This window comes from Sorex araneus, chromosome 4 (assembly GCF_027595985.1).
Source record: "Sorex araneus isolate mSorAra2 chromosome 4, mSorAra2.pri, whole genome shotgun sequence".
Lineage (NCBI taxonomy): Eukaryota > Metazoa > Chordata > Mammalia > Eulipotyphla > Soricidae > Sorex > Sorex araneus.
The window spans coordinates 138,765,517-138,787,274 of NC_073305.1; the positions used below are offsets into that span (position 1 = coordinate 138,765,517).

At 39.8% G+C, this 21,758-nt stretch overlaps 1 pseudogene; it reads right to left on the bottom strand.

Moving 5' to 3' along the window:
• Positions 1-678: 678 nt before the first annotated feature.
• Positions 679-5,203, bottom strand: LOC101538079 (activator of basal transcription 1-like; annotated as a pseudogene).
• Between the last annotated feature and the right edge of the window lie 16,555 nt (positions 5,204-21,758).

A 21,758-nucleotide genomic window follows, 5' to 3' on the forward strand; every position in this document is an offset into this window, starting at 1 on the left:
CTGGAGTACACAAGCTCTTCTGGAACTTTCGTTCACTCCTCCGGAATGATCTGGTGACCAGGAAAGGTTACGCTGATACACTGAAGGTCCTGCTCTCCAGAGCCAACCACCTTCCTCAGCGCATTCTGTCCCTCCCACACACCTACCGGGAGGTCTCCAGCGACCTCTGCAGGCTTGTTTTGGGGGTCACACCTGGGAGCGCTCAGGGTCTGCTCCCTACTCAGTGCTCTAGGCCACTCAGTGCAGGGGACGAGACCCCACTCGCCCACACGTGCATAGATGCAGTCCGCAGATGACCTCTGCAGCCCTGGGTCTAGCCGCTGTCGCATGCTGGTGGTATGGAAGACCCATACCAAGGGTCGTCTGTTATTTCCTGCCACCCAATATCCCTACAGAAAAGTTCACTCCAAATGCTCCGGCTACACGGGTAAGGCACCTCCGGCAAGCACATCCCGGAGTTAAAAAGCCCCTGATCTAGGCTCGGCGCTCACCAGAGCAGCAGCTGGCCTGGGGCCCGAGAGGGAACAGGGGTTGAGTGAGGGGGCCAGAGAGAATGGGGGTGAGGTGAAGGCCAGACAGACAGGACAGAGAGTAAAGTGGGGACCAGCGAGAGCGGGCAGGGGGTCGGCGGCGGCCAGTGCGAGGGCGCGCTCGCACGTGCCGGACCCTGGTCCCGAGTACAGCCGGGGGTGATCCCGCAACCCCTCACACCCCTGCGTGTGGCCCCCAAACCACGCCGGCCTGGACGGCTCGCAGCAGCCAGACAGGAAGCGGCGCTGGGCTAGGAGGCGGCGGAGTCGGCGGCGCGCGGCTTCTCCGGGGGAGGCTGGGCCCCGAGGATCCTGGCGAGGAGCCCTCGGTTGGAGCGGGCCTGCTCCTGGACGCTGGCCAGGCGGGCACGTGCCCGGCCCCCCGGCCGTGCTGCCTTCCGGGCCCTGAGCTCCTGCTCCGTGGGCGCTGGGCGGCGAGGAAGCGCTTAGCCCGCTCCACGCTCTGCAGGTAGAAGTCGGTCTCCCGCTTGGCCTGGGCCACCTCGGCCCTCAGGCGCTGCCGCCGCACTTGGCGCTCAGACGCCAGGTGCCCGCTCAGGTGAGCCCAGGTGAAACGGCGCAGGTACTGGAGGTTCCACAGGCCGTAATCGAAGGGGCTGCGCCTCCGGGCGCCCATGGGCGTGTTGTGCGGACTGGCAGCCACGTGCTTGGCAACTCGCTTGTCCCGGAACCCCACCCAGCCCTGGGCGTAGGCCTTGCTGTACTTGGACCGCTTCTTCCCGCCCGCCGCCGCCGCCGCCTTCTTCTTCTTGCGCCTCACGAACCCGTCCTCGGGCTGGAAAAACACGCGCCCGACCTCGCCATAGGCGCTAAGAAGGTTCCGGACGTGCAGAGGCCGAGAGCGAGGCGGGAGGTGGCCCAGGTACACAATCCCGGGCACCACCCGCTTCTGGCCGCCGCCAGACGCCTCCTCACACTCCTCCTGCTCCTCCTCCACCTCTGCCCCCTGCTCTCCGCCCTCCGCAGGCTCCTGCTCTGCGGCTGCTTCTTCCCCGTCCCCGGCCGCCCTGCTTGCCAGTCTCTACTTTTAATATTTTGACAACATTCCAAGCCATTTTCCAAAGAGGCAGATCCAAACAACAATACCGTATACAGTGAATTCAAGTTTCTTTTCTGTTTTAGTCACATCACTGTCAGCATTTATTGTTCTCATTTTCTGATACCGACTCTTTTCAGCAGTTTGAGGTGAGATTACATTGTGGCTTTGATTTAAGATCAGTGATAGTAAATTTTTTTTCATATGTACATTGGCCATTTTTATATGTCTTTGAGGAAGAAATACTTCATCTCCTTTGTCAATTTTTGGATGAGGTTGTGTTGTTGATTTTCTCTTTTGCTGGTGGAACTTTGAGGAGTAGTACTTTTATTTATGTTGAGTAGCAATCTTTTGTTTGATGTGTGATGTGCAAATATTTTCTCCCAATCACTGAGGTACGTTTATTTTATGCCTCGTTTCTTAATAAAGAAATTTTTAAGTTTGATATAATCCCTTTATTTCTTCTACTTTCATTTTCTTTGCTAATGTGGTTGCATCACTGAACCTCAGATCTCAGTCTAAATCTTTGTTTATCTTAGTGTATTTAAGAGAAACAGGTTCAATACTGTCACTGTCACTGTCACTGTCATCCCGTTGCTCATCGATTTGTTCGAGCGGGCACCAGTAACCTCTCTCATTGAGAGACTTATAGTTACTGTTTTTGGCATATCCAATACGCACGGGTAGCTTGCCAGGCTCTACTGTGCAGGCTCCATACTCTCAGTAGCTTGCCAGGCTCTCTGAGAGGGGCAGAAGAATCCAACACGGGTTGGCTGCATGAAAGGCAAAAGCCCAACCACTGTGCTATCGCTCAGCCCAGGTTCAATACTAAGAACTGAAATTTATTTTGAACCTCAAACCATTGTATGCTATGACATTTTTTTGTTTACATGTGGTTACACAGTTTTCTGAGCACTACTTTTTTGAAGATGCTCACCATGCTCTACTTTATGCACCTCCATCCTCTGTCATATGAGTGTTTCTCTGGACTCAAAATACCATTTTATTGGCCTTCTACCCTGTCTTTTTTCTACTATAATACAATATTACTATAACTTTTATAGCAAATATTAACATTTGAATATGCAATGCCACCCATTTTTCCCCTTCAGGGTTGCTTTTGTTATTCACTTTTATCACTTGTATCACTTGTCATCCCATTGATCTTCGATTTGCTCGAGCGGGCACCAGTAATGTCTCCATTTGTCCCTATGGAGTGCTAGTGTAGCTGCTTTGGTTATTATGGAAGATTTATGGTTTAATACAAATTTTATTTTATTTTATTTTATTTTTTTATTAGTGAATCACTGTGGGGGTATTGTTACAGACTTACAAATTTTTGTGCTTGTGTTTCAGTCATACAATGATTGAGTACCCATTCCTCCACCAGTGCCCATTTTCCAACACCAATGGTCCTTGCATCCCTCCCACCACCCCCATACCATAACCCCCCCACCTACACCCTGCCTCTGTGGCAGGGCATTCTCTTTTGCTCTCTCTCTCCTTTTGGGTGTTGTGGTTTGTAGAGGTATTAAGTAGAGGTACTAAGTGGCCACCATGTTCGGTCTGTAATCTACTTTCAGCTCGCATCTCCCATCTTGAGCGGGCTTTCCTAGCTCCCTTTACTTGGTGGTCTCTTTTCTATCCGAGCTGTCTTTTCCCTCAGCATTAGAGGCTGTCTACTAAGCTGTGGAGTAATCCTCTTGGTACTTATCTCTACTGTTCTTGGGTGTTAGTCTCCCATTCTGTTAGTTTACATTCCACAAATGAGTACAAACTTTCCATGCCTATCCCTCTCTTTCTGACTCATTACACTTAACATGATACTTTCCATGTTGTTCCACCTATATGCAAATTTCATGACTTCATCTTTTCTAACAGCTGCATAGTATTCCATTGTGTAGATGGACCAAAGTTTCTTTAGCTCATCATCTGTTCCCGGGCACTCGGGTTTTTTCCAGATTCTGTCTATTGTAAATAGTGCTGCAATGAACATGTAAGTTCAGATGTCATTTCTACTATACTTTTTTGCATCTGCGGGATATATTCCCAGAAGTGGTATTGCTGGGTCAAATAGGAGCTCAAATTCTGATTTTTTGAGAAGTGTCCATACTATTTTCCAAAAGGGCTGAGCCATTCGGCATTCCTACCAGCAGTCTGTGTGTGGCTGACTTCTCTCTTCAGTGCATTGTGGTCTAGAAAGGTAGTTGGTACAATTTCTATCTTCCTTATTCTATTAAGGTATGTTTTGTGACTCAGCATATGGTCTATTTTGGAAAATGATCTGTGTGCACTGGAAAAAAATGTGTATTCTTTCTTTTTGGGATGCAAAGCTCTGTATAGATCTATCAGCCCTTTCTCTTCTATCTCTTCCTTCAAAGCCAGTGTTTCCTTGTTGAGTTTTAATCTTGTAGATTTATCTAGAGGTGATAGGGCAGAGTTGAAGTCTCCAACTACTACTGTATGGTTAGCAATGTCCTTGTTAAAATCTGTTAGATGTTGTTTTAATTATTTAGCTGATCCCTCATTAGGTATGTACACATTTAGGAGTATGATTTCTTCCTGCTGTACATATCTCTTAACTAGTAAAAATTGGCCTTAGCTGTCCCTTCTAATCTTTTTCAACCTTAAATCTATTTTTTTGTTGACTAGTATGGCCACCCCAGCTTTTTTGAGGGAGTTGTTTGCTTGCAGGGTTGTTTTCCATCCTTTGACTTTGAGTCTGTGTTTGCTCTGACTGTTCAGATATATTTCTTGTAGGCAACAGAATGTTGGGTTTAGTTTCCAAATCCATTTTGCCATTCTGTGTCTCTTAATTAGTGCATTTAGACCATTGACATTGAGGGAGATTATTGTCATGGGTTTTGTGCCATCTTTCTGTAGGGGTTTGTTGTGTTTGTAGGATTTTTTGTTGTCTTAGAGTAGCCCCTTTAGTTCTTCTTTTAAGTTTGGTTTTGAATCTATGAAGTTCCTGGGTTGTTGTTTATCCATGAAATAGTGTATCGTTCCTTCAAGCTTTAGTGAGAGTTTAGCCAGATAAAGTATTCTTGGTAAGGAATTCATTTCATTGAGGTTTTTCACTATAACCCCACCATTGTCTTTGGGCTTGGAGGGTTTCCTATGGTAGGTCTGCTGTAAATCTAAGGGGTGTTCCTTTGTATGTGATTTCCTTCTTTGACCTTGCTGCTTGCAGTATTGTGTCTCTATCCGTGGCATCCATCATTCTGACTCTGATATGTCTTGGAGTCTTTTTATTAGGGTCTCTTTTAGCTGGCACTCTACAGGTTCCTTGGATCTGGATGCCTGCATTCTCCATTTCTGGAAACTTTTCAGCAATCATATCTTTAACTGTGGCTTTTTTACTGGGGTTGTCTCCCTGTCATTCTGGTACTTCAATGATTCTAATGTTGTTCCTCTTGAAATCATCCCCTAGGTCTCTGATTCGCCTAAGAGCTATTTTGAGGTCTTTTTCCATTGCTTATTCTTGCCTGTTAACTTCCTGCAGCTCATCTTCAAGCTCAGTGATTTTGTCTTCCACTGTGTCCATTCTATTATTGAGGGCACCTACTGAGTTTTCACTTTTATCTACAGAATCCTCCCTTCTGAAAGCCGACATGCCATTTTGTTTGTAAAGACATGTACAACACCTGGTCCAGAAAAGGTCAGACCCGAACACCTGAAGAATCTGCCACAAGTACTCATCAATACACTAGCTCGCTCTTTACACGCCACCTGTCTGAAAGCAAGGTTCCATCTCAGTGGGAAACCAGTAGGACCGTTCTGTTTTACAAGAAGGGAGACATCTACAACAACAAAAACTATCACCCAATCTGTCTGCTATCTGTTGTCTACAAGTTGTTCACTTGTGTCATCCTGAATAGAATAGGCAGAACACTAGATGAACGACAATCATGTGAGCAAGCCGGGTTACAAAGGGGATTCAGCATGATAGACCATATCCACACAGTGACCAAACTCATTGAAGTTTCGAGAGAGTTCAAGATGCCGCTCAGTCTAACGTTCATCGGCATAAAGAAGGCCTTCTATTCTGTTGAGACTGAAGCTATCATCGAAGCCCTAGCCAAACAGGGCATTCAAACTCAGTATATCAAAATCCTCCTCTAGCTGTATTGTGGATTCACCACCAGGATCTCACCATTCTACAAGGAAATGATCATTGATGTAAAGAGATGGGTGCAGCAGGTTGATACTGTTTCACCAAAACTCTTCAGTGCCGCCCTTGAGAACATCATACAATGAATGGAATTGGAAAGAATGGGAATAAAGATAGACAGTTGGCAATTACACCACCTTCGATTCGCTGATGACATCATTCTCATAATGCCAAACATTACCCAAGCAGCACAAATGCTGGCTAACTTCGACCATGAGTGTGGAAAGGTCAGATTGCAGCTGAATCTCAACAAGATGATGCTCATGAAAAACGAACTAGTCCCTGAAGCTCCATTTGCTCTCAGTGGTAGGAACATCTCTGAGTGTAGCAGCTATGTGTACCTGGGTCGAGAAATCAACATGAAGAACGACGTGGCGCCAGAACTGCACAGGAGGAAGAGAGCAGCGTGGAATGCCTTCAAGAGCGTTGAAGAAGTGGTTAAGAGGACAAAGAAACTCCGACTCCAGGCACATCTTTTTGATTCCACCATTCTTCCTGCACTAACATACGCCTCAGCGACCTGTGCCCTATGTTAACAGGATGAGAATGCTATTCAGATATCCCAAAGAGGAATCGAAAGAGCTATGCTGGGAGTGTCACATCTCACTCAAGTGAGAGAAGGAATCCAGAGTTCCGACCTCCACTAATGATCAAGAAACAGGGATACTGTCTCGTTTGCCCAGGCATCAAAAATTAGATGGGCTGGTCATTTTATTTGATTCAGAGATGACCGCTGGACTAGAGCTGTTACCAACGGGATTCCTCGGTAAGTCAGAAGACTGCCTGGCCACCCACCAATAGATGGTCAGATTCTTCGTCAAATCCCTGAATGAACAGTTTGAGGCTCTTCCTGTTCCTGGAGCAAGCAGATATCATTGGGCTGCACTAGCATGCAACAGGGACAAATGATGATGTTACTGACACCCGCTTGAGCAAATGGAAGATCAACGGGATGACAAGTGATACAAGTGATACAAGTGATCTACAGAATCCTTAATTTGTGAAACCTCATTTTGTGGATTTTTTATTTCTGCTTTCATTTATTCCTGTACTTTCTCAGCTGTCCATTCCATTGTTTTTTCCTGTCTTTGTTTTGATTTCCTGGATGTCTGTTGAGCCATTTCTTTGAGTTCATTGAATATCTTCAATATTTCATCTCTGAATTCTTTATGGGAGAGACCATATTTGTGGTTAATGCTTGTTGATGCACCTGGACCCTTTTCATCATCTTCTTGTGGTGCGGATTTTCATTTTTTCTTCATGTTTCTATAGTGGTGTGGTGATGGAACCTTCCAGTTCACTATCAGTATTTCCCTCTTCCTCTTAGGTGCTCCTCAGCGGCTTAGGTGAGGACTCTAATGAAGCTTCAGAGGATGTGTTCTTTTATATTGGACTTGTAGAGCTTCTAGTGATGCTAGTGTTGTGGTGCAATTAGAATACACTACTGGACTATTGTCCTAATGTGTTTGAGATGGCCAGGATAATCCCCATAGAACTAGATGATGGAAATGAAGATGTGATTTCCAAGTGCCAGGAAAGGGGAAAATAACTGCAGCCCGTGAGTGGCCACGCACCCCCAAATAGGCAACGCCCATTTCTGTGAAGGCCACGCCCACTACCACAATGTGGTGGGTTCCAGGTAGGGGGGAAAGGGAGAAAACCAGGAGTGGTGTTGGATGGTGGCTCAGGGATGGATGGGATGGTGCTCAGGAAGGTGGGGTAGCTCAGGGTCCAAGGAGATGCCGGAGGCGCGGGCGCAGGGGAAGTGGCATCCTGGATTCGATTATTGATCTGGGAAAGAGAGAAAACTAAGGGCAGAACTGGAGGGTGGCTCAGGGGCGAATGGGATTTAATACAAATTTTAGATGAATTTGTTCTGTATATGTAAAAAATGCCATGGGGATTTTGATGGTGTTTACATTGCATCTGTAAATTACTTTGTGTAAGATTGCTATTTTAACAGTGTTGATTCTTCCAATTAATGGCCAAGAAATATGTTTTCATTTCCTGAGTCTTCTTTTTTTCTTTAAGAAGTGATTTATATTTTTTATTGAATAGGTGTTTTATCTCTTTTGTTAAATTAATTCTAAGATATTGGAGGGCTTTTAGACATAATTGTATATGATGTTTTTTAAAGTCTATTTATTTTCTATATGATTATTTACATCTAAGAATGCAACAGATTTCTATGAATCAATATTTCACATACTAATTAATGAATTAATATAGTAGACTAGTTGTCTACTATATGTTTATTGTTTACAGAAAATTTTCGTGGTATCTTTAGAATTTTCTGTATAAAACACCATATCCTTTGTGAATAGTATAGTTTGACTTCTTTAGCATATTGAATTTATATTTTTATTCATTGCCTAATTACTAGTGCAATAATTTCTAAAATAATATTTAAGAAGTTTTCTTAATATATCCTTAGACCATTATTTAAATTCATATTTCTTCTTTCTTTGCTGTATTATAGTTCTTCTAATATATTCATAAATGGGCAGCTGAGTTTATGTTTTAATGTTAGGATAGTTACAGAAGATGCAATTATATTGACCAAAATTATGATTTCAAAGGAAATGAATATATATGACCAAAACTTACCTATCAAGTGAAAAGAAAGAAAAATTATTAAAGTTCCCATTGCTTATAGAACAAACCTTTTATGACACGTGATCCTTAGAGTTGTTGGAAAATTGTGCAGCTCCACTAATCACTGACAAAGTGTTCAAGCATTCTGTTGGATGATGAAAGCCCTGTAGTTCTGTAATTGCAGACCCTGCATTTTGATGCATATTGTTGCATTTTCTTTTTTATTGAATCACCATGAGATACAGTTACAAAGATTTCATGTTGAGTTTCAGTCATAAAATGATTAAACACCCATCCCTCCACCAGTGTACAACTTCCATCACCAATGTCCCCATTAGACACCCCCCCCCATTCCACATCCCATCCCTCCCCTGCCTCTATGTCAGACAATTTCCCCCATACTCTCTCTCTCCTTTGGGGCATTAAGGTTTGCAATACAGATACTGAGAGGCTATCACATTTGGACGTTTATGTACTTTCAGAACACATCTTCCATGCTGAACGATCCCTCCAACCATCATTGACTTAGTGATCCCTTCTCTATTCTATCTGCCTTCTCCCCGACCTCATGAGGCAGGCTGCCAACCATGGAGCAATATTACTGGCATTTGTCTCTATTGTCTTTGGGTGTCAGTCTCATATTATGTTACTTTATATTCTACAAATGAGTGCAGTCATTCTATATCTGTCCCTCTCTTTCTGACTCATTTCACTTAGTGTGATACTCTCCATGTCCATCGAGTTATAAGCAATTTCATGACTTTATCTTTTCTAATTTCTGTATAGCATTCTATTGTGTAGATGTAACAAAGTTCCTTTAACCAGTCATCTGTTCTCAGGCACTCGGGTTATTTCCAGATCCTGGCTATTGTGAATGGTGCTGCAATGAACATACAGGTGCAGATGTCATTTCTACTGTGCATTTTTGCACCTTTGGGATTTATTCCCAGAAGTGGTATTGTAGGGTCAAATGGAAGCTCAATTTCAAGTTTTTAAGGAATGCCCATGTTGTTTACCATAAAGGCTGGACCAGTCGGCATTCTCACCAATAATGAAAGAGAGTCCCTTTCTCCCCATGTCTGCACCAGCACTGGATGTTCTTGTTCTTTTGATGTGTGTCTCTGTGGTGTGAGATGGTATCTCACTGTTGTTTTGATTTGCATCTCCCTGATGATTAATGATGTAGAGCTTTTTTTTATGTGCCTTTTGGCCTTTTGTATTTATTTTTTAAGGAAGCTTCTGTTTATTTCTTCTCCCCGTTTTTTGATGAGGTTGGAGGTTTTATTTTTGTACAATTCTAGTAGTGTTTTATATATATACTGGATATTAACCCCTTATCAGATGGGTATTGAGTAAATATCTTTTCGAATTCTATGGGTCTTTCTGTATTTTGGTCACTGTTTCTTTTGAGATGCAGAACCCTCTTAGTTTGATGTAGTCTCATATGTTTATGTTTGTTTCCACTTGCTTGGTCAGTGGTGTTTCACCTTCAAAGATGCTTTTAGCTTCAATGTCATGGAGGATTCTGCCTACATTTTCCTCTATGTATCACTGTATCACTCTCATCCTGTTGCTAATCGATTTTTTCAAGCGGGCACCAATAACACCTCTATTGTGAGATTTTTGTGCTCAGGAATCATTCTAGATGGTTTTCAGGGAACCTATGGGGTACCAAGTTTCTAACCCCAGTTAGCCACATGTTAGTCAAACATTTAGCCACTGTGTTATCTCTTCAGTCCCCCATTTTCAAATTTTTATTGAAGTAGGATTGGTTTAAACAACTTGTGTATTTCAGGCATTCAGACAAATCAACATCTCTACTTTGTGTTTGTTACCCAGAGTATAGTTTCCATCCTTCATCATACAATTTATTATTGTGATTCATTTTCTACTTGCCTGTCCAGTTCTTTTCTGATAACCATAATCTTTACTTACAACGTATCTTTCAATGACTTACCACCACTCATTTTTATGTGTGGAAATGCTGTGTATTATTTAAAGGAAAGACACAAAGCTGAAATTATCTGTGTACACATATTCTCTACTCATTTTCCCCTTACATAATCTCTCTCAGGTCAACATAGTCACTGTAAGGACACCGAACACTCTACTTGCAAATCCAATATATTATTATCCCATTCCAATGTAACTTTTCTTTTCAGATGATTTGACACAAATTCTCCTTTGGTTTGAAAATTGACTTCTTTATTAACTCTAACCTCATTATACCAACTTCTTAATTCATATCATCTTATGTAAAACACCTGGATCTCAAATTTAATAGATACAAAATTTAAAATGATTTTAAAAACATAGTTATCTACCTTTTCACCAACATCAGTCCATTTTTTCAATCTCTTTACTTCAAAGTATTCCTCCTATAGTTAATATTGCCATTATTTATATTGTTTATTGGAACAAAGCATTTGGAATCAGCTGATTTTTTCTTACTTTAATATTATGTCAGCTTCATATTAACATCTAGTATGAGTTAGATTAACAATCTATGATCATTTATACATCTCCATCCAAAAAGCCATGTGTTGGATGTACAAAGTCAGTTACATGAGTTTCTTTTTCATTCTTGTTTTTAAAGCAACACACTGTAGAGCTTCTAGTAAATTTTCAAGTAATTTGTGCTTAGATTGAAAAAAATAAAATCAAAATCTAATCTGACTTGATTCCCAAACTATACCTGATACATCTCTTTCTTACCTCTTAATTTTTTTTCAAATTAGTTTTTATTCTCTGTACTCCAGGATTTCCTTTCCTTCTTCTTTCTGTTCAATACTATTGAACTTCGGGGATATTTTACATGCTTTTGCTGAGAAACTCTTCCACTTTATCTTTGTATTATTTGCTTCATCATGCAATTCCATTCTCGCACAACTTGTCTGGTTTTCCTCTTTCTTTAGCAAACTACCTTGTAAACAAATTTAGTATGTAGTTTGATATATAAAATAGCAATTCCCCATACCTCTTCATTTGTACTTGTTTCATTTACTTGTCAAGGTGTTTAGTTTTGCATTAGGAAGTCTCCTATTTTTATGAAGGTTAAATTCTTTCCCCCCTGACTAGAAAACTCCTGAAATATTTGAATTATCTATAATAAAGAGACTATACTTTTACATCACTGTACTGAATGCTGTCTTACTCCTTACTTCCTCTGATTCTCATATAAACATTCCAATATTAGTCCTGTTATATCATGATAATATAGACGTGAAACAGAGTGTTATATGAGGACAACACCTTTTCTCCATTCACAAAATTAACAGGTGGTAGAATAAGCTTTCAAACCCTCTTGCCATATCATATAATGAATTGTTTATGGTCTATCATTACTTTCTGGTCTTCAATTTGTTTAATTTCTGATTTCTGTTCATTCTAAAAGAAAGTACTGTTATTTATTAATTTATCCCTGTCACAAATGAATACCTAGGCTAGCCCCTTTGGGGGATATTTTAATTTTAAATGATAAGTATGTTAGCAAGAATATTTACTTTGACCTCTTCATTCTTGACTCCCAGGGCCTCAATCAACAGACTTCTATTTTTACCTCTGTTCAATATAATAGGATTCAGAGTGGACTTACTGACACCCAATTCTGAAAGACGTGTGTAAATTTGGGCATGTGTATTACCTGTTCTTGAAGTACAGCTATCATAAAGCCTTTCAATTGTTTTGGAAAAAATTAAGAAGTATATTAGGAACATTAGTCATTTTTGAGTTATGCATAAATCCACATTATTGAATAGAGTTGTAATTTTTGAAGAATTACCCTTGATTTAAATTCTGATTTCATAATGCTTTTGAAATATAAATAGCAAAGTCCTCTTATTTATAAATTGTATTAAATTTATTCATGTTGATTACTATATCCACTTGAGATTTAAGCATTGCTAGAGCATTTATCATTACAATTTAAAATTTCTATTACTTAAATTTGAGGTCACTGTCACATCACTGTCATCCTGTTGCTCATCAATTTGCTCGAGCGGACACCAGTAACGTCTCCATTGTGAGACTTGTTACTGTTTTTGGCATATTGAATATGCCACGGATAGCTAGCTAGGCTCTGTGGTGGGGGCAAGATACTCCTGGTAGCTTGCCAGGCTCTCTGAGAGGAGTGGAGGAATAGAACCCAGGTCGACCACCTACAAGGCAAATGCCCTGCCTCTGTGCTATCACTCCAGCCCAAATCTGAGGTATTATGCAAGTAAATCAAAAATTTTCCTCATATAGGCCGCTAAGTGTGGTCACTCGACCTCATACCTCTTCATCCTCAGCAATGGAAAACAAATTATCTAATGCTTCCTTTTCAGCAGGTCTGACTTTAGGGGAGAGACTCTCCAAAGAATAATAGTGAGTTTTGTTGAAATATTGAATGCAATCAAAGTGAAAATAAAGTGAAATTTATTAGTTACACAGGTGGGGGGACTAAGGGTGGGGGGGCTAGGGGTGGGGGGTTTAGGGGTGTGGGGGTGCGGGGTGGAGCTATACTGGGATTCTTGGTGGTGGAATATGTGCAATGGTGAAGGGATGGGTATTCGAGCATTGTATAACTGAGATTTAAACCTGAAAACTGTAACTTTCCACATGGTGACTCAATAAAAAAATTTTTTAAAAATTTCCTCATATGTTTTAGTTCCAATTAATATTTACTGAACATAATATGCATTATTCATGTTAATAGTTATCATTAGTAATATTTTGGTTACCAAGAACTTAAATGAGAAATGTTTTGTCATATTTTATATTTTAATATTTATAAATGGATTCTAAATATTCCTAAATGTATACACAGATGGGTATTGACTCTGGCCTCCTTTTTCCATGACTTAGTTTAGGGCTGAGAGGAATCCCCTACCCATACAGAACAGATAACCACATCTTGTTCAAAAAGGGAACAAAATAGCTATAATTGTTGCTGCTAAGATAATAAATTTTAAGTACATGTAGGTCAAATTCTGTCAGCATTAGCCATGGTTTCAATATTCTCTACTGTTTCGGATAAACAGTAAGATAAATATGGCAAAATTACTTCATTTGTCTCTGTGCTAGCTTATAGAAGTTTTAAAATTATAATTGTTTCATTCTACCAATCCTGCCTCCCCACCCCACTACCCACCACCACCACCACTAGCTGGCAGTCATTATTACTTTCCCTCTTCATTGGGTCAACTAACTTTACTTTAAACTTTAGCTTGGAGTTGAGTTATTATACCTGCCCACCTTGGAATATGTTGGGGAGGAATACCTAGCAATGCTCGGGATTAACTACTAGCTCTGTGCTTAGGAATTATTCCTGGTGATACTGTGCTGGTTATCTAACCAAAATCTAAGAGAAGCATTAGAACCCCTTGTATCACCCAGCCCTCAGAACTTGTTGCAATAATATTAATGGTGTCAGTAAAAGTCCTGAAGTATGGCAAAGTTCTGGACGAGATACCCCCCAAATAAAGACTTTGCGTGAGAAAGATGCGGATTTTCCATTGCCAATATCATTCCTACTTATTTTTTTTTTAAATTGCCAACATTAAAAATTTTGCCCAAAGTGTGTCCTGTCTTCAAATGGAGCAAATTTTGGGGGGATGAAAGAAGGTTATGATTTGTCTATATCAGAGCTGGTTCACTCAAAATGGATACTATAATCAAAGTAGCCTCAGGGGAAGCAGTCCCACCCCTGCATTCAGGATGCTTTCGCATATATTTATTACACTACTTGAAATAGGGTAGGTTCTCAAAAAATATTTCTAAATTAATTTAGAAATCTATTTGTGTTACTCGTTTTGGTTGTCTAGCCGATATCTAGTAGGTCTGAATATTCTTTATAAATGGAATAAAGAATCAGCACAAAAAAGGGATTAGCAATTTGCTCTTCACTTTAATTAACTAAATTCTTTTTTTTAAATTTTAATTAATTTATTTATTTTCATTTTTATTTCTTTTATTAGTGAATCACTGTGAGGGTACAGTTACAGATTTATACATTTTTGTGCTCATGTTTCCCCCATACAAAGTTCGAGAAACCATCCCTTCACCAGTGTCCATTCTCCACCACCAGTAAACCCAGCATCCCTCCCACCCTCCCCAGTCCCATCTCCCCCCACCTCACACTGCCACTATGGCAGGGTATTCCCTTTTGTTCTCTCTCTCTGGTTAGGTGTTGTGGTTTGCAATAAAGGTGTTGAGTGGCCATTGCGTTCAGTCTCTAGTCTACATTCGGCACGCGTCACCCTTCCCCCACATGACCTCCGACCACATTTTACTTAGTGTTCCCTTCTCTGAGTTGCCCAGAATGAGAAACCAGTCTCTAAGCCATGGAGACAGCCTCCTGGTACTTATTTCTACTATTCTTTGGTGTTAGACTCCTATTCTATTATTCTATAATACACAGATGAGCGCAAGCAATCTTTCTATGTCTGTCTCTCTCTTTCTGACTCATTTCACTTAGCATGATACTTTCCATGCTGATCCACTTATATGCAAACTTCATGACCTCATTTTTTCTAACAGCTGCATAGTATTCCATTGTATAGATGTACCAAAGTTTCTTCAGCCAGTCATCTGTTCTAGGGCAGTCAGGTTTTTTCCAGATTCTGGCTATTGTAAACAGTGCTGCGATGAACATATAAGTGCAGATGTCATTTCGACTATACTTTTTTGCTCCTCTGGGATATATTCCCAGTAGTGGTATTGCTGGGTCAAATGGAAGCTCAACCTCTAGGTTTTTTTTTTGTTTTTTTTTTTTATATTTATTTTTTTTTTATTTTATTGAATCACCATGTGGAGGGTTACATAGTTCTCAGGATTATGTCGGTTATACAATTCTCAAACACCCTTCCCTTCACCAGTGCCCATCCTCCATCACCAACCCCCCCAGTATACCTGCCGCCCCCTCCCACCTCCCCAGTCCCCACCCTTGTACTTGATAAGTTTCACTTCGTTTATGCCTTATCTCGATTACATTCCATGTTTCAACACACAACTCACTACCGTTGTTGGGGTTTCCCCCAAAAAAGAAAAGCAGTCCTATTGCCAAGGAGGCATTTGATAGTTCTCCACTGCTAAGAATATAGAGATATTAAGTCCCGCTGTTTGTTACATAACTTTTCTTTTTCCCCCTTGCCCCGCGCCACCGAGTTCACGCCTGTTTAGTAATCGCCACGCTGCCTGACAAGGGAAAAAAAAAAACGAAAAGGATGGTTATTTCCCGTCATCAGCAGACGTGGGGCTCTGGCTTAGTTGATAGACTAGTAGAGTGTCTGGAAGCAGTTTCTGGAACCGAAGGTCTTGCGCTGGTATCGGCTCCGGCTCGAGATTCCACCAGCGTCCCACTGTTCCATGTACATAATTTTTCCCCTTATATCCCATTCCCACGCCACCAGGTCTGTTTGCTTTGACGACACGCCGCGTTTCTTCCCGAGAAAGAAGAAAATTTCTTCTCAGCTGGCGTGGGGATATAGCTTAGTTTAGTCTAGAGAGATGGCTACCGTTTTGATTGCCTTCAATATTTCAGCAACAGACTTACTATTCTTGTTAGGATCTCCCACAAAAGTCCGACCCATTAAAAGCGAACCATTACATATTGCTGATGCTAAGATGAAATTAGGTTTTGGGTTTCTGTATAAAGTCCAGGGAAAGTACAACCAGAAATAACATCACTACAAACTTTTACCCTTTTATGGTGCTCATAAGATGGAGAAGTCCTGCGCTGTGTTCAGGAGGGAGGAGTTGAGAGAGAGAGACAGGTTAAGAGAATTGGGGGATGCCCGGGTCCCACTGTTTCAGCGCACCGTGGGGTCTCTGGTCCCATGCCGGAATTAGTTCAGTGGGCTACCTGGAGTCCAAGGGCGCTCCCTTGGGCTCTTCCATCATGCTCGCTCCGCAGCCGGATCCAAAGGGCTCAACCTCTAGTTTTTTGAGAATCATTCATATTGTTTTCCAGAAGATCTGAACTAGTCAGCATTCCCACCAGCAGTGTAGAAGGGTCCCTTTCTCCCCACATCCTCTCCAACAGTGGTTGCTTTTGTTCTTTTGGATGTGTGCTAGTCTCTGTGGTGTGAGGTGGTATCTCATGGTTGTTTTGATCTGCATCTCTCTGATGATTAGTGATGTAGAGCACTTTTTCATGTGCCTTTTGGCCATTCGTATCTCTTCCTTGGGAAAGTTTCTGTTCATTTCTTTGGCCCATTTTCTGATGGGGTTGGATGTTTTCTTCTTGTAGAGTTCAACCAGTGCTTTATACACCATTGATATCAACCCCTTATCTAATGGGTATTGTGTAAATATCCTTTCCCATTCTGTAGATAGTCTTTGTATTTTGGTCACTGTATCTTTTGCGGTGCAGAAGCTTTTTAGTTTAATGTAGTCCCATTTGTTGATCTCTGTTTCTGCTAGATTGCTTAGTTCCGTGTCATCTTTGAAGATACCTTTATCTTCAATATCGTGGAGCGTTTTGCCAACCTTGTCTTCAATGCACCTTATGGTTTGTGGTCTGATGTTGAGGTCTTTAATCCATTTTGATCTGACTTTTGTGCATGGTGTCAGGCCGAGGTCTAAACACATTCTTTTGCATGTGGTTGTCCAGTTGTGCCAGCACCATTTGTTAAAGAGGCTTTCCTTGCTCCACTTCACATCTCTTGCTCCCTTATCAAAGATTAGATGATCATACATTTGGGGTTGTGTGTAGGGATATTCCACCCTGTTCCATTGGTCTGCGGGTCTGCCTTTGTTCCAGTACCATGCTGTTTTAATTGTTACCGCTTTGTAGTAAAGCTAAATTCTTTATTTATCAAATGCTTTAGTGACTGCTTTATAAATAAAAGAACATAAATTTGGACTGGTAGCCAAACTAAACTGGTTGTTTTTCAAAATCCCTGCTTGCCCACACAATTTGCCAATTGGACTGAAGTTTAATTTCCTTCAAGGGCATTTGCAGTAAAAGTGTTTTTTTTCTCATCTGCAAATCAGCTTGTTAAAAATACACTTAAATAAAATGAGAACCAAAAATAAGTTTCATGAAATACACATTGAGAATTCCCATTTTAAAAGCTAAGAGGGACCAACTATTACAATCATAGCAATATCTATTAAAAGGATTAAACATTTTTTTTTAAAAAAGAAGAGATTATATGATTAACAGATTTAGACTTTAAGGTATGGACTGACTGAATGCACATGTTATAGTTTTAATATGTCACAATAAAGAATGTCATGTAAAAATAGTTACATCAATTAAAAATATTAATATAAATTAAAAGGCTGAATGATATAAAGGTATTTGAGTTTGGTTCAGGCCTTCATTTCCTTTATTGATTTGATCAAGACCCTTAACTTGAAAAGTTATCCTGTTTCCTCATCATTAAAATTAAAATTATTAAATTATGTTTTAGAATTTCTTCTATTTCCATTGCGTATTTCATCATAAATATTGGATTTGAAAGCTTCAAATAGGCTGACCTTAGTTTGATAGTATCTGGTTTCTCATCAATTGAAGTGATTAAATTATCTTCTAGATTTCCTTCTATTTCTGATGTTTGATTCATCTTCAACATTGGATTTGAAAGTTTCTAATTGGTTGACTGCCTAGGGAATATTATTCTCATAAGGATTATAGCTGTACAGTATAAATATCCCGACCTCTCTATCCCCCCCTCCACACACCACCACCTATTTTGTGTTAGAAATTTAGTCTGGCTCCATGCCTACTATTCATCTTATAAAGAGTTAATATCAAGATATAAAGCACTTATAAAAGTTAACATCATAAAAATAAATGAACCCATCCAAAGTTGGGAAGAAGTAATGAATAGGCATTCCTGTAAAGAATACAGATGGCTAATAGGTATAATAAATGTTCTTCACTTATCATCAGGAAAATGCAAATTAAAACAATGAGATATCACCACAAAGCAGTGAGATTGGCACACATTAAGAACAGCAAGAGCATGCAGTTTTGGTGTGGACGTGGGGGAAAGTATCTTCAATCACAGTTGGTGAGAAACTTAACTGGTACAACCTATTTGGAAAACAATATGAATTACTTCTCAACAAACAAAGAATTGAGATTCTACATGACTCAGCAATCCCACTAGAAGTTATCTACCCCATGGCTGGCATGTCTTTTCTCTTTCAAAATATTTTCCTAAATCAAAGCTTCAACAAGGAAGATACCAAAAATAAACATGATTACTGAGGCAATAAATGTTAATATTTTTTTCAGAATTTTATAAAACTATTAAGACTAGAGAGAGACAGAGTGATAGAATATGGAAGAGGAACAAGTCTTAAGAAATACTTCAGGTGTTTGCTAAAGCCCCTTAAAGACTAAGATGTAGGTATTCATTGTAGCACTATTTGTCAATGTGTGGACAAAACCCAAGTCCAAGAACAGATGATTGGATAAATAAATTCTGGTACAGATACACAGTGGAATATTACTTTATTTAAGAGAAGATTAAATCATTCGAGTTGCCACTGTAGAGAGGGATCCCATGCTGAGTGAAGTCAGTCACTACAGGGGTGCATATAGCGTGCTCTTTCTTGTACTGGGGATAAAAGGAAACAAAGGAAAGAAATGCAAAATGGCCACCAGAACCTGACAACTGGTTACCAAGGCAGGTAGAGAGGTTGGTTGCTAGCTGGTGAATGAAAGAAAACCTTGGGACATTGGTGGAGGAAAGTGGACACTAATTATGGGTGTGATGCTGGAATGTTGTATGCATGAAACTATACCATTAATAGCTGTAATCAAGGCATTTCAATAAAAATTGTGAAGAAAACCAGAAATATCAATTCAAATGTATCTATAAAAGTATATTTTTAAGGAAACACACATATATGATAAAAGTAAACTAATATATATCGTAAAATAAAAGTGATTATATTAATTTCATATACAATTACTGATATATGCCACTTCCTTCCTTTAGTGATGTTGATCCCTCAAATTATTGCTGCCACACTCGATCCATCGTGCTTGCAACTGCCTGGGAAATTGGTATCATTTCCCTTTTAAAAAAATTCATCAAGGTTTTAATGTTGTTTTGATCATGAGCTTCCTTATTATATGCTAATATCTTACTGTTAAAAACAAAAGTATTGGGTCTCAAGGGTTAGTTCGTGGTTAAGAATATTTATACTACAAACACAAGAATGGGAGTGAATTTCTAGTGCAACTCTAGGTGCTGAGCAAGATCTTGGTTGTTCTACTATTTTGGATGACAGTTATGTGATGTTTAACAATCTGTGATCCACAGTGTTGCAAGATTTCTAGTCACTTTGCTCAAGTCTTTCTGAGTATCACAGCTAAAGAGGTTGTGATTAGGTTTGGAACTAAATGATGTGTGTACCAAAAATGGGATTTTTCCCTTTACACACTGGAAGTGGGACTTCTGATAAGCACATGTGTGAATATGTGCAAACACTGCAATGAACCCTGGAAAGCAGTGCAACTAGAAGATATACAACACTACAGTCAAAGAGTATGACCATCATCAAGCATTTGTGTGAACAATGAATATATATATATATATATATATATATATACTAAAAATGGTTATACAGTGATCAGAGATTAGGGTCCTTGTATTGCTATGGCTGATCTAATTTTGATCCTTGCCACAACATACTGTCCCCTGAGCCCACCAGAAGTGATCGTAGAGCAGAGAGCCAGGAGTAAGCCTTGGACATAGCTGGGTGTGATCCAAAACAAAATTTTTGAAAATAATAAGTTTTAAAAACAAAATGGTTATATTATATCATCCTGAGCATGTGTCCCAGTCAGGAAACAATTATTTTTTTATTTCAAATTTTATATCTCCTGATCAGAGACCAAAAATTAGTGTTTTCCAAGTTCTAACAAGAAATGGCAAGAGACTAATAGAAGAAATATTAGAGTGAACAGATATGTTTGACTAGGATAGAAAGAGCTAAAAATAAGAGTTAGTGGGTACATAAAGTTTTTAAGAATTTGTGGGTTAAATTTGAAATAAAGTATTCAAATTTAAAAATTTGGAATCAAAGAGATAGCAGAGAGGATAAAGTTATGTCTTGCATGTAGAATACCACTGTCATCCCATTGCTCATAGATTGCTCGAATGGGCCCCAGTAACATGTCCATTCCTCCTGTCGCATGCTAACGTAGCCCAGTGGCATCTGCTTGCTCCAGGAAATGAAAAGCACATTATTGTTGTTGTTTTTGTCATATTGAATACGTCATGGGTAGCTTCCCAGGCTGTGCTGAACAGGCAGGATATCCTCTGTAGCTTTCCGGGCTCTCCAAGAGGAGCGGAGGCTTTTAGCTGAGCTGGAGGTGGTTTGTTGGCAGGTCTCCCACATACCTAACTTTTGGCCGTTTAATTTCTTGGTGAACTTGGCCCCAAGTTGTTGGGGTCTGGCCAAAGGCACAGCAGCAATTTTGGGTTTTTTGGAATCATCAGACTGCTGGTGCACTCATCCCACAGGTACAGGTTGACCTCCTGGAAGCACCATATCCCCACATATAGACTATCTGGGTTCAATTTCCAGCATCCAATATGGTCCCTTGGTTTCTAACAAGGGTGATTCCTAAGTGCGGAGCCAGGAATAAACGCTGGGCACCACAAAGTGTGGGCCACGAACAAAAACATGAATATATAAAACTTTTATGTCAAACTTATGCAAAATTCATCCCCAGTAGGACTCTTTTTTTCTCTTCTTTTCAAGAATTTTTTTTCCATTTCTAAAACTAATTAATTAATCAACAAAACTTCTACTCCTTTGGGCTCTCTTACAAACTGGTGGATTCTCCTAGAAAGCATCAAATAACTGACATCTGCAAATTTATATTAGATGATTAACAGCTAAAGACATGCATTTAGGTTTTTCTTTTTTAGGAGGTTCTTTGCATTAATGGAGAAAACAACAATATTTTTTTAATTGAAAGTGAGTTATAGTTTTGGCTTTATATAAGCTTCTAAAATTGATTATGTATTTAATCTTTACAAGCTTATGGATAAAATTTCACTATTATTCTGACTTGTCATTTCTCATCTCACAAATGAGAAAGCTAAGGTATAAACTGGCCCAGTGTCAAATAACTAGCAAGGCACTGAGATGGAACTTAAATCTAGATAATGTGCCCCCAGAAACAAGAGTCTTAAGCATTACTCTATACTGTCAATGACAAGGCTTTGATCTTACACCTTTATATATTGTCCTCAAATGGCAGGGACATAAACAGTTGCAACTAAAGAATAATTCTGTTTTATTATCTAATCCTTGGAAAACTGTTGCAAACAAAATAGTTAATATAATAATGGATTCCTGGTTATTTTTCACAGGGTTTATTTAAAGAGTCAGTATAATAAACAAGGGCTATCATATGAGACCTATTTTCTTAAATGGTAGGATATGT